Source organism: Loxodonta africana, chromosome 14 (genome assembly GCF_030014295.1).
Source record: "Loxodonta africana isolate mLoxAfr1 chromosome 14, mLoxAfr1.hap2, whole genome shotgun sequence".
NCBI lineage: Eukaryota > Metazoa > Chordata > Mammalia > Proboscidea > Elephantidae > Loxodonta > Loxodonta africana.
In genome coordinates this window covers 32,263,339-32,275,808 of record NC_087355.1, presented here as the reverse complement: position 1 = coordinate 32,275,808, position 12,470 = coordinate 32,263,339, and the positions used below count along the sequence as shown (strand labels likewise).

The 12,470-nt window shown below is 39.5% G+C and overlaps 1 protein-coding gene and 1 non-coding gene across 3 annotated transcripts in view; both read left to right on the top strand.

Annotated features, from left to right (window-relative positions):
• The first annotated feature begins 508 nt into the window (after nt 1-508).
• Nucleotides 509-634, top strand: LOC111750130 (U6atac minor spliceosomal RNA). The gene has a single exon (XR_002785284.1). It is a non-coding gene; the product is annotated as a U6atac minor spliceosomal RNA (small nuclear RNA).
• A 10,003-nt stretch (nt 635-10,637) lies between these two features.
• PAG1 (phosphoprotein membrane anchor with glycosphingolipid microdomains 1) overlaps nt 10,638-12,470 on the top strand; it is a 203,795-nt gene continuing 201,962 nt past the window's right edge. For both annotated transcript variants that reach the window (XM_023545818.2, XM_064267868.1), the window contains exon 1: nt 10,638-10,768. The gene's annotated coding sequence lies outside the window, so the exon portion shown is untranslated. The remainder of the gene's footprint in view (nt 10,769-12,470) is intronic.

The following is a 12,470-nucleotide window of genomic DNA, read 5'->3' as shown; positions in this document are numbered from 1 at the left end:
AACCACTATGTCACTCCAGTTTCCAACTGGGTAATAAAAGAAATCAAAGAAGAAATTTAAAAAATTCTTAGAATCAAATAAGAATAAAAATACATCATACCAAAACCTTTGGGACACAGCAAAGGCAGTGCTCAGAGGTCAATGTATAGCAAGGGATGCACGCATCACAAAAAAAGAATGGGGCAAAATCAAAAGATTAGCTCTACAACTCAAAGGAATTGAAAGAGAACAGCAAAGGAATCCCACTGCCACCAGAAGAAAGGAAATAATAATGATTTGAGCAGAAATAAATGAAATAGAGAACAGAAAAACAATATTAAGAATCTATAAGACCAGAACTTGGTTCTTTGAAAAGATCAGCAAAACCAACAAACTATTAGCCAAACTGACAAAAGAAAACCAGGAGAGGAAGAAAATAACCCAAATAAGAAATGAGATGGGGACATTACAACAGACTCAACTGTAATAAAAAGGACGATAACAGAATACTATAAAAAATTATACTCCAGTGTTGTATGAAAGGAGAGAAGGTTAGCACACCCCTTGACAAGGATGGAAGAGGCCCTCGGGCCTTACAACACGCATACGGTTAAGGCATTGCCACCTACTTAGTGGCATCTAACCACTGTTTTTTGTGTGAGAGACTGACTTGATTCGTAAACTTTCACTTAAAGCAAAAAAAAAATTATTAAAAAAAAAAATTATACTCCAAAAAAAATTGGAAAACCTAGAGGAAATGGACAAATTTCTAGAAAAACACCACCTACCTAAACTAACACAAACTGAGATAGAAAATCTGAACAGATTCAAAACAAGAGAAGAGACTGAAGAGGTAATAAAAAATAATAATAATAAAATTAAAACTCCCAACAACAACAAAAAAAGCCCTAGCCCAGATGGCTTTACTGGAGAATTCTAACAAACATTCAGAGAAAAGCTCATGCCAGTACTACTTAAACTTTTTCAGAGCATAGAAAAGGAAAGAATACTCGTTAATTCATCCTATGAAGCCAGCATAACTCTGATACCAAAGCCAGGCAAAGACACCACTAAAAAAGAAAATTACAGACCAATATCTCTCATGAATACAGGTGCAAAAATTCTCAACAAAATTCTAGCCAATAGAATTCAGCATCATATATAAAAAAATATATACCATAACCAAGTGGGAATCAAACCAGGTATGCAAAGATGGTTCAACATTAGAAAATCAGTCAATGTAATCTACCACATAAAGAAACCAATCATACAATCATCTCAGTCGACACAGAAGGATTTGATAAAGTCCAACAGCCATTTCTGATAAAAGCTTTCAATAAAATAGGAATAGAAGGGAAATTCCTCTGCATAATAAAGGGCATCTATACAAAGCCAACAGCCAACACCATTTTCAGTGGCAAGACTGAAAGCATTAGAATGGGAACAAGACAAGGATGCCCTTTATCACCACTCCTATTTAACACTGTGCTGGAAGTCCTAGCTAGAGCAATAAGGCAAGAAAGGGAAATAAAGGCTATCCAAATTGGAAAGGAAGAAGTAAAACTATCCCTATTCTCAGATAATATGATCCTATACAGCTGCTAACCAAGAGGTCAGCAGTTCAAATCCACCAGGCGCTCCTTGGAAACTCTATGGGGCACTTCTACTATGTCCTATAGGGTCGCTATGAGTCGGAATCGACTCTACGGCAGTGGGGTTTTTTTTTATACATAAAAAACAAAGATTCCATAAGAAAACTGCTAGAAGTAATAGAAAGTTTCAGCCAATGCCAGGATATAAGATCAACATACAAAAATCAGTTAGATTCCTATACACTAACATAGAGAACTTCAAAAAGGAAATCAGGAAAACAGTATCATTTATAAAAGCCCCTAAAAACCAAACTAAACCTGTTGCCGTTAAGTTGATTCCAACTTACAGTGACCCTACAGGACAGAGTAGAACTTCCCCATAGGGTTTCCAAGGAGCAGCTGGTGGATTCAAACGGCTGAATTTTTGGTTAGCAGCCAAGCTCTTAACCACTACAGCACCCAGGGCTCCCTAAAAAGATAAAATACTTAAGAATAAATTTAACCAGTGATGTAAAAGACCTATACAAAGAAAACTACAAAACACTATTGCAGGAAACCAAAAGAAACCTACATAAGTGGAGAAACATACCATCTTCATGGATAGGAAGACTCAACATTGTGAAAATGTCAATCCTACCCAAAGCAATCTACAGATATAACACAATCCCGATCCAAATATCAACAGTATTCTTTATCAAGATGGAAAAACTAATAACCATTTTACAGAAAGAAAAGAGGACCCAGATAAGCGAAGAATTATTAAAGAAAAAGAACAAAGTAGGAGGCTTCACACTACCTGATCTCAGAACCTCCTATACAGCCACAGTAGTCAAAACATCCTGGTACTAGTACAACAACAGACACATAGACCAATGGCAGAGAATTGAGAACCCAGATGTAAATCCATCCACCTATGGTCAGCAGATCTTTGACAAATGACCAATGTCCACTAAATAGGGAAAAGATAGTCTTTTTAACAAATGGTGATTGCAAAAACTGAAACAGGATTCATACCTCATACTGTACACAAAAACTAACTTAAAATGGATCAAAGACTTAAATATAAAACTTAAAATGATAAAAAGATCATGGAAGAAAAATTAGGGTCAAGTCTGTGGGCCCTAATTCATGGCATAAATTCAGTACAAACCATAACTAACAATGCACAAACACCAGAAGATAAACTAAAAACTGGGAGCTCTTGAAAATTAATCACTTATGCTCATCACAAGAATTTACCAAAAGAGTAAAAAGAGAACCTACAGACTGGGAAAAAATCTTTGGCTGTGACATATCTGACAAGGATTTAAGCTCTAAAATCTATACAATATTTCAACACCTCAATAACAAAAATACAAAAAATCCAACTAAAAAATGGGCAAAGGATATGAACAGACACTTCACCAAGGAAGACATTCAGGCAGCTAACAGACACATGAGGAAATGCTTGTGACCATTAGCCACTGGAGAAATACAAATCGAAACTACCATGAGATATCATCTCACCCCAACATTATTGGTGCAAATCAACAACAAAAACAAACAACAGAAAATAACAAGTGTTGGACAGATTGCAGGTAGATTGGAACTCTTATGCACTTTTTGTGGGAATGTAAAATGATACAGCTGCTATGGAAAATAACATGGCGCCTCCGTAAAAAGCTAGAAGTAGAAATACCATACTATCCAGCAATCCCACTCCTAGAAACGTGTCCTAGAGAAATAAGAGCCATCACACGAATAGACATATGCACACCCATGTTCATTGCAGCATTATTCACAATTTAAAAAAAGATGGAAACAACCTAAGTTCCAATCAACAGATAAATGAATAAACAAATTATGGTACACACACACAGTGTAATACTATGAAACAATAAAGAACAATGAGGAATTCACAAAACATCTCACAACATGGATGAGTCTCAAGGGCATTATGCAGAGTGAAATAAGTCAATCACAAAAGAACAAATATTGTATGAGACCATTATTTCAAAAACTCAAAAGGTTTACATGCAGAAAAAAATAATCTTTGATAGTTACAAGGGAGGGGAGGGCTGAGGAGGGGAAATCACTAACTAGATAGTGGACAAATGTTAACTTTGGTGAAAAGAAAGACAACACAGAAGATAGGGAAAGTCAGCACAACCTGACCAAGGCAAAGCCATAGACGCTTCCTAGACGCTTCCTACATATATCTAAATACCTTGAGGGACTGAGTTCCTGGGGCTGGAGTCAGGGGACCAAGGTCTCGGGGGACATCTAGGTCAATTGGCATAACATAGTTGACAAAGGAAACGTTCTTCATCCTAGAACATTTGGGTGAGTAGCATCTGGGGTCTTAAAAGCTTGTGAGCAGCCATCTAAAATACAACTATTGGTCCCATCAACATTTGGACTCCCAAGACTATGGCCCCCAGACACCCTGCTAACACAAAACAGAAGCCACTCCCGAAGCCCACCTTTTAGCCAAATATTAGACAGGCCTATAAAACAAACAGCAGCATATGAGGAATGTGCTTCTTAGTTCAATCAAATATAGGAGACCTAATAGGTAACACCTGCCCAAAAGCAAAGATGAGAAGACAGGAAGGGACAGGTAACTGGACAAATGGACACAGGGAACCTGGGGTGTAAAGGGAAAGGGGGAGAGTGCTGACACATTGCAGGGATTGCAACCAACGTCACCAAACAATTTGTGCATAAATTTTTGAATGAGAAACTAATTTGTGCTATAAACTTTCACCTAAAACACAATTGAAAAAAAGAGAGAGAACCTGCTGTAGGAGGCAGAGCTGATTTACAGTCTCCTGCTGTCACTCCCTTGGGCCCACTATGGCATTCACTCCAAGGGCACTCTTCCTGACCAATGGGATTCCTTTAACAGGTAACTTTTTCGTAGGGTCTTCCCATAGGCCTGGCTGAGATTTTCTCAAAACTATGCTGCGGTCTGTGTCTGTGTTGTCCTGATCCTTCTTTTCTTCCTCCTTTCACAGATGTCAGGTCAACACGGCAATCTGAAGGCTCTCTTGTCTATTCCTGGAGTGAGACGTCCGGTGAAAGCAGGAAGAAAGAGCAGTCCTGATCCACCTTATGAGTAACCTGAGGGTAGCCCAGACTGCAACACAGACTGGTCAGTAGCAACAAGGAGGAAGGGGGGAGTATAAGGGAAGGGAAAAGGAAAGGAACACTTTTTATAACTAAAAAAGGTTTATTTTATCATCTTCCTTATTCCTGTGGGAGAGAGAATTGTGCTTAAGACTTTAAAATCATTCAGTCTTTAACATAAGTTTCATGCATGGTGGGGAGGGGTTGTAGGTCAATATTGGTGCTTTTGTCACTGCTGGGTCTTTAACTGTGTTTTGCTCTTCTAGTGTCTTTATAATTGTGTTTACAGTAATTTAATGTGGGATTGACCTAGTAACTCATGCCAAGTATATGTTTGTTATTCAAGTTTAGAAGGTCCCTAGGTGTCGCAAACAGTTTGTGCTTAACTGCTAACCTAAAAATTACTGATTTGAACCCACCTAGTTTGGCACCCTGGAAGAAAGGCTTGGTGATCTGTTTCCATAAATATTATAGCCAAGAAAACCCTACGGAGCAGTTCTACTTTATAACACATGGGCTCGCCGTGAGTTGGAATCAACTTGACGGCAACTAATAACTTTTAAAGTTTGAAACATGGATACCTGTCTTGGTTATCTATCACTGCTACAAGAGAAATACCACAAGTGGATGGCTTTAACAAAGAGAAATTTGTTTTCTCACAGTCTAGTAGGCTACAAGTCCAAATTCAAGGTGTCAGCTCCAGGGGAAGGCTTTCTCTCTCTTTTGGCTCTTGAGGAATGTCCTTGTCATCAATCTTCCCCTGGTCGAGGAGCTTCTCAGAGCAGGAACCCTGGGTCCAAAGGACACGCTGTTCTCCTCGCTCTTGTTTCTTGAGAGTGTGAGGTCCCCCTGTCTCTCTGCTCGCTTATCTCTTTTATATGTCAAAAGCGATTGCCTTAAGAGACAATCTAATCTTGTAGATCTCATTAGCAAAACTGCTGCTGATCCATCTCATTAACACCGTAGTGATAGGATTTACAACACATAGGAAAATCACATCAGATCACAAAATGGTGGACAACCACACAATACTGGGAATCATGGCTTAGTCAAATTGATACATGTATTTGGGGGGAAACACAATTGAATCCATGACAATACCCTTTTATTGCTATCAGTAACAACAACAATATTTCTTATAAACAAAATTTTTTAATTAAAAAAACATACTAAAGCCACTTGTTCATATGCAATGGGATATAACCCTAAAGAGTGTCTATGGAGAATAGAGTTAGACTTGAAATCTTCCTACTGATATTTCCATATAAGAAACAATAGCTTTATCAAGTGGTTAAGAAATTAATCATCCTCTCTTGTTTCAAAATACTTTTTAATGTTTAACAGGAGAATAGTAATTGTAATACATAAGGCCAATTCATAATTTCCAAGTGTTCTTTTAAAGTTTTTAACAGGTTACTTATAACATTTATTAATGCAGGATTCATATTGGAGCTTCTATTCTTAGTTTCTATGTTCTTACTTGTTTCTCTTCTAAACATAAACACATCAACGTATCAGAATAAAACAACATGAGTTTATAGATCTTCTAAATATGGAATGTTTACTAGGAGTTCTCATGCTATTCTGACTGATGAGAACAAAAATTATTTTATATGTAAGAAAAACTACGTGTAACCATAAAAACTCTGGCACAGTTGAGCTAACATATGACCACCTAAGTTAAGATATTTCAAAGTCCATAGTAACGTGGTAGGAATCACACACTTCCGTATAAATACGGATTTTTAAAAAAACAAAAAAAGGTTTGTTCATTCCTTATGATTATTTATAAATGGTGGCATGTAAACTGGTTTTATAACTTGTTTTCATCTCCACATCCTGTGAAATGCTTTTGTTTAGAGTATTCTTTTTGAAGTCAAGGACAGCTTTGCAGATGAAAGAGATAGCATAATCTTGTCCTTTCATATTATGAAGTAAATAAGGAAAGTTGTCCATTTGATCAATAGTAGTCCCTTTGAAATAATTCTCCACTAAGTCCAGAACCTTGAAATTATTTGGGAAAGAACAATCTCCACTAGTAACTTTTAGAAACGCTATGGCAAGTTGAGGGTTACCTTTGGCACACCAAGAAGGAATTCATACTTCTTAGCATAGTGTACAACCCAAAAAAAATGTACAAGGCCCTTCAAAATCTAAGCCATAAGGAGGTAGCTTTAGTTATCTCGTAATACCTATATCTCTCTCTTCGTCCTGGCTATAAGAGACTTAATTAATTCCCAGCAATGACCATAGTTGGACTAAGCCAATTATGACATTCTGTGAAGTCTCTAGTTGGTACAAACAGTCATGTGCTCAGCTACTAACCAAAAGGTTAGGAGTTTGAACCCATCCAGAGATGCCTTGGAAGAAAGACCTGGCAATCTGCTTCTTTAGAGGTTACAGCCAAGAAAACCTTGTGGAGTACAGTTTTACTCTGTAACACATGAGGTCACCATGAATTGGAATTGACTTGATGGCAAGTGTTTTTTTTGGTTCTCCACACTTTAAGCTTCCCTCTCACCTAGCGGTGGCCAGTAAGAGACTAACAGAAATCTGCGGTAGAGGCTTCTGAAAACGCTCTTCCTTTCCTGGGGCAGTTGTGGTGGCACCACCTCTTCCTTCTTCCTCTTGGTTTGAGTGTAGATGTGATACCAGAAACTGAGGCAGCCATCTTGTCACCCATGAGAGAAAAAAAAATGAGAGAAAGTCCAAGAAAATTACAGAGATACTAACCCTGAAACAGTTTACCCACTGAGCCAGCTCCCTCAGCCTCTTACTTTTAGAATTCTAATTTAAAAAAATTAACTCTTACTTGTCCAAGCCACTGCTTTTCCCTTCTCTCTCACTTGCAGGAGAAATCACTCTTAATTGAACCAGACGTAGATCACATGCTTTCCCAGCCTTGTTCCCTGTATCCTATTTCTCCAGCCACAAAAATCTACTGGCCATCCTGCAACCCCCCTGGGCTCTTCAATGATGAATACAACCCAGTCACCCTTTTCCCCTAAAATCCTATTTATCCTATTGAAAAAGACTTAAATGAGAAATATTCCCCATCTCCAGACAGAGCTAATATCTTCTCCCTTGTGCTTCCTTAACATTTTGCGCCAGCCTACTGTTGGCTGAGAAGTCCCTGGTTGGTGCAACGGGTTAATGCATTCAGCTGCTAACTGCAAGGTTGGAGGTTTGAGTCCACCCAGAGGTGCCTAGGAAGAAAGGCCTGGCAATCTACTTCCCAAAAATCAGCCACTGAAAACCCTACGGAACATACTTCTACTCTGACACACACGGGTCAGTGTTGACTCAACTGGAACTGGAACTAGCTTTGTGGACTGACTGGGCTCAGGGATCCTTGAGTTCCTACTCTTTGAATCACCTCAACATCATCACAGTATTCCCAGTACCTCGCACAGCACCAGCAGTACAGTATTGACAAATGTGTTATCTTTGTTAAATCTTACTTTTTCTAGAAAAAGAGATAACACTTGGCCTTAGCTTTTTCACTGAGAGGGTTTCCTTTTGTTCTAAGTGAAACCATGCTCTCCCCACACTCCCGCCCCCGCACTCCTGGATTAAGTGAAAGAAACACACTGCAACAGTGTTTTTGAAGGACAATTTAGTAATAACACATAAAATGTTAATGGGTCTAATTTTTGACCCAGCAATTCCAATTCTAGGTTGTTATCCCTGAGATATATCACACAAGCTGGCAGAGATGTCTACACCTAGATGCGGATTCCAGCCTTGTTTATAGTAGCAAAACTTGAAAGCAGGCTATGTGTCCATTAATAAGGGACAGGTTAAATAATTTATGGCACATCTATTTAATAGAATAGTGTGCCACAGTTAAAAAGAACCAGATAAATCTATATGTGGTGACATGGGAGAATTGCCAAGATACATCACTGAGGAAAATAAACCATTATATTGTTAGCCCTTTTCTGAAAAAGTTATTTACATATATTGAAAAAATCCAGATGAATAAACTCTAAGTTATAAACAGTGGTTAGTTCTGAGGTGGAAAATTTTATTCTCTTGGATTTAGACATCTATAATGTATGGATTCTTATAATCCATACATGCATAATATGTATAATTATAAACAAACTAATAAACGGATTTGCGGTGGTTTCCAATAATGGTAGGAGGCCAGTGGCTTCTGCAGGGGTACTGCCTTCTTGCAGAAATGAAGGGATGCATAGATAGAAAGAAATACAGGTTGAAAGCAGACGTGGTGCAGTAAAATCAAAAGATCAGAGAAGAAGAATAAATGATGAGAACCACCCCAAAATGGAAATGTTGAACTGTGAGATAAAGAGCTCCCCATTCATCCAGCTGTGTAAGACAGAGCCGTGGAGTCTTCCTTTACACCTTTCTCTCCCTCATTCGCCAAGATTCCTCTAATGCATTCAGTTTTTTCCATTTCAACCAACACCATTCTAGTCCAGGTAACCAAGCTGTCCTGCTTGTACTATTAGAATAACTTTCTAACTGGTATCCCTATGTCAACTGTGGCAGTCAGAATAACGGCCCCCATAACCTTTCCCCCTGGTGTCACACCCATGAATAAACTATATTACATGGCAAAAGGGACCTTTCAGATGTAACTAAGGTTACTAATGTTTGATGTTAAAATAGGGAGAGGAGCCTGGGTTATCCAGGTGAGCCCAATGTAACCACATGAACTCACAGAAGCAGAACTTTCTCCCCATGGAAGAAAAGGAAGTAAGAGAAATATGCCAGAAGGGGAAGTCGAAGAGATTTGAAGCGTGGGAAAGATCTGACCTGCCTTCACAGGCTTGAAAGTGGAAGGGGCTGCATGGACAGCAGGAGAAGGAAATGATTTCTGCCAACAACCAATGGGTTGGTAGAGGAGCAGAGCACTGAATGAGAACTGCAGCCCCAGCTGGTTTCTTGATTTCTATCTTGTGACAGCCCGAGCAGAAAACCCAGTTGAGCCATATTGTACCCAGACTTCTGATCCACAGAAACTACACTGTTTTAAGCCGCTAAGTTTGGGGTAGTTTAGTACAGCAGCAACAGAAAATTAATACATCAAACTCTGCCCATCTCTGGTCTATTTTACCAACCATGACAAGAGTGATATATTTGTTTCCAAAATACAAATCTGGTCACGACACGCCTGTTTACAATTCTCTGTAGCTTCCTGATGTTCTTTGGAAACACTCCAAACTCCTTAACAAAGCCTTCAAGGCCTTACCTGGTCTTCAGGATCCACCAACCTCTCTAACTTCATCTTCCTCTATAACCCCTCATCCTGTGACTCAGCTACTCTGGCCGTCTTTCATTTACTCATACTGCCCTGCTTCATCTTGCCTCAGGACCTGTCATGGATTGAACTGTGTTTCCCAAAAATGTGTGTCAACTTGGCTAGGCCATGATTCCCAGTATTGTGTGGCTGTCCACTATTTTGTGATTTGATGTGATTTTCCTCTGTGTTATAAATCCTACCTCCAGGATGTTAATGAGGCTTGATTAGAGACAGGTATGTTAATGAGGCAGGACTCAATCTACAAGATTAGGTTGTGTTTTAAGTCAATCTCTTTAGAGATATAAAAGAGAGAAGTGAGCAGAAAGACATGGGGACTTCAGACCACCAAGAAAGCAGTGCCAGGAGCAGAGCATGTCCTTTGGAGCTGGGGTCCCTGTACCTGAGAAGCTCCTAGAGCAGGGGAAGATTGATGACAAGGACCTTTCTCTAGAGCCAACACACAGAGAAAGCCTTCCTCTGGAGCTGGTACCCTGAATTCAGACTTCTAGCCTCCTAGACTGTGAAAGAATTAATTTATTTTTGCTAAAGCCATCCATTGGTGCTATTTCTGTTATACCAGCCCTAGATGACTAAGACAAAATTTGGTACCGAGAGTCGGGGTCAAGAGGACAAGGAACCAGGAAGCAGAAGCTGAAGAGACAAGAAACACAGGAAGCAAAGCTGCCTCAGTCTCAAAGGGTGGAGTTGCCACTCAGAAGACTAGGAGAATGGGGCCACCCAAATGCGAGGGAAGGGTGTTGCCATTCAGCGGACCTGGAAGGTAGAGCTGAAGGCCAGGGCCTCCACCCAGAATCAGGTGAGTGTGGCCAACACCCAAAGTCTGGAGGGCAGGGCTATTGCCTAAATTGTCTCAGAGAACAGGATTATTTTCAAGCCTTGAGAGCTAATGTAATGTGTTCTGCTGATTTGCTTGGTGCTATTGTCCCTTCTTTCCCTTTAATTTCTCCCATTTGTAATGGAAATGTCTCTTCTTTCCTTCTAATTTCTCCCATTTGTAATGGAAATGTCTACCTTGTACCTGTCCCACCGTTGTACTTTGGAAGCAGATAATTTGTATTCTAGATTTCACAGATGAAGAGGAATTTTGCAGAAGATTTTGGGCTTGGAGTTGATTTAAGACTTTTGCTATGGTATGATGGAGTGAATGTGTTTTCCATATGACAAAGATATAAATTATTGGGGGCCAAAAGGTGGAATGTCATGGATTGAATTGTGTCCTCCAAAAATGTGTGTCACCTTGGCTAGGCCACGATTCCCAGTATTGTGTGGTTGTCTACCATTTTGTGATCGGATGTGATTTTCCTGTGTGTTGTAAATCCTACCTCTATGCTGTTAACGAGGCAGTTATGTTAATGAAGCAGGACTCTACAAGATACAGTATGTCTTAAGTCAATCTCTTTTGAGATGTAAAAGAGAGAAGCAAGCCTAGAGATATGGGGCCTTCATACCACCAAGAAACAGTATCAGGAGCAGAGCATGTCCTTTGGACCCAGGGTCCTCGTGCCTGAGAAACTCCTAGACCAGGAGAAGATTGTTGACAAGGACCTTCCTCCAGAGCCGACAGAAAGAGAGTCTTCCCCTGGAGCTGACACCCTGAATTCAGACTTCTAGCCTCCTAGACTATGAGAATAAATTTCTGTTTGTTGACTAAAGGGGTGTACCAGCCCTGGGGCGGGAACTGGAAAGTAGGAGGAAACAGGAAAGCTGGTAATAGGGAAGCCAGGGTAGAGAAGGGAGAGTGCTGACATGCCGTGGGGTTGTTAACCAATGCCATACAACAATGTGTGTACTAACAGTTTGATTAGAAACTAGTTTGTTCTGTAAACTTTCATCTAAAGTTCAATTAAAAAAATATATTAAGAAAATTTTAAGCCATTCACTGGCTGCATTTCTTTTATACCAGTCCTAGATGACTAAGACAGAACCTTTACACAAGTTGCTCGCCTTCATGGAATATTCTTCTTTCCCCTCCTCACCTTCTTCCCACTACAGCTCGTCTTTCAGATTAAAATTCATGTGTCTTACTCTTTGAGAAGTCTTCCCTCACTTCTCTGACAATATCAAACATGGAAATCATCAGCTTCTGTGGCATTATGTACCTCTCTTTCCAACCAGTTGTTATGGTTTGTGTGATTACATGAAAACTATCTGTCTCCTACTCTATGCTATACTTTCCTCAAGGACAGGGGCTATGTATGTTTTTCCTCACTATTATATCAACATCTTTTAGTAATGACTGAAATATAGTCAGTTTTCATTGGCTAGATTTAGTGGCTGAATAATTGAATCAATCAGCCACTGCACGTAGTCTAGGAAAAAGTGGATGAGAAAATGCCAACCACTAGTGAAAGGCTGGTGCAAGTGACCACACATTACCCTACCAATCCTAAGACTGCCCAATGCTAAGTTTTCTGTGCCTGTTCAAAATTTAATAATTCTTTTAATTTTACAGTACCCAGGAAACTTTGATTTTTCTAATGAAAATAGCTGTCAGAACA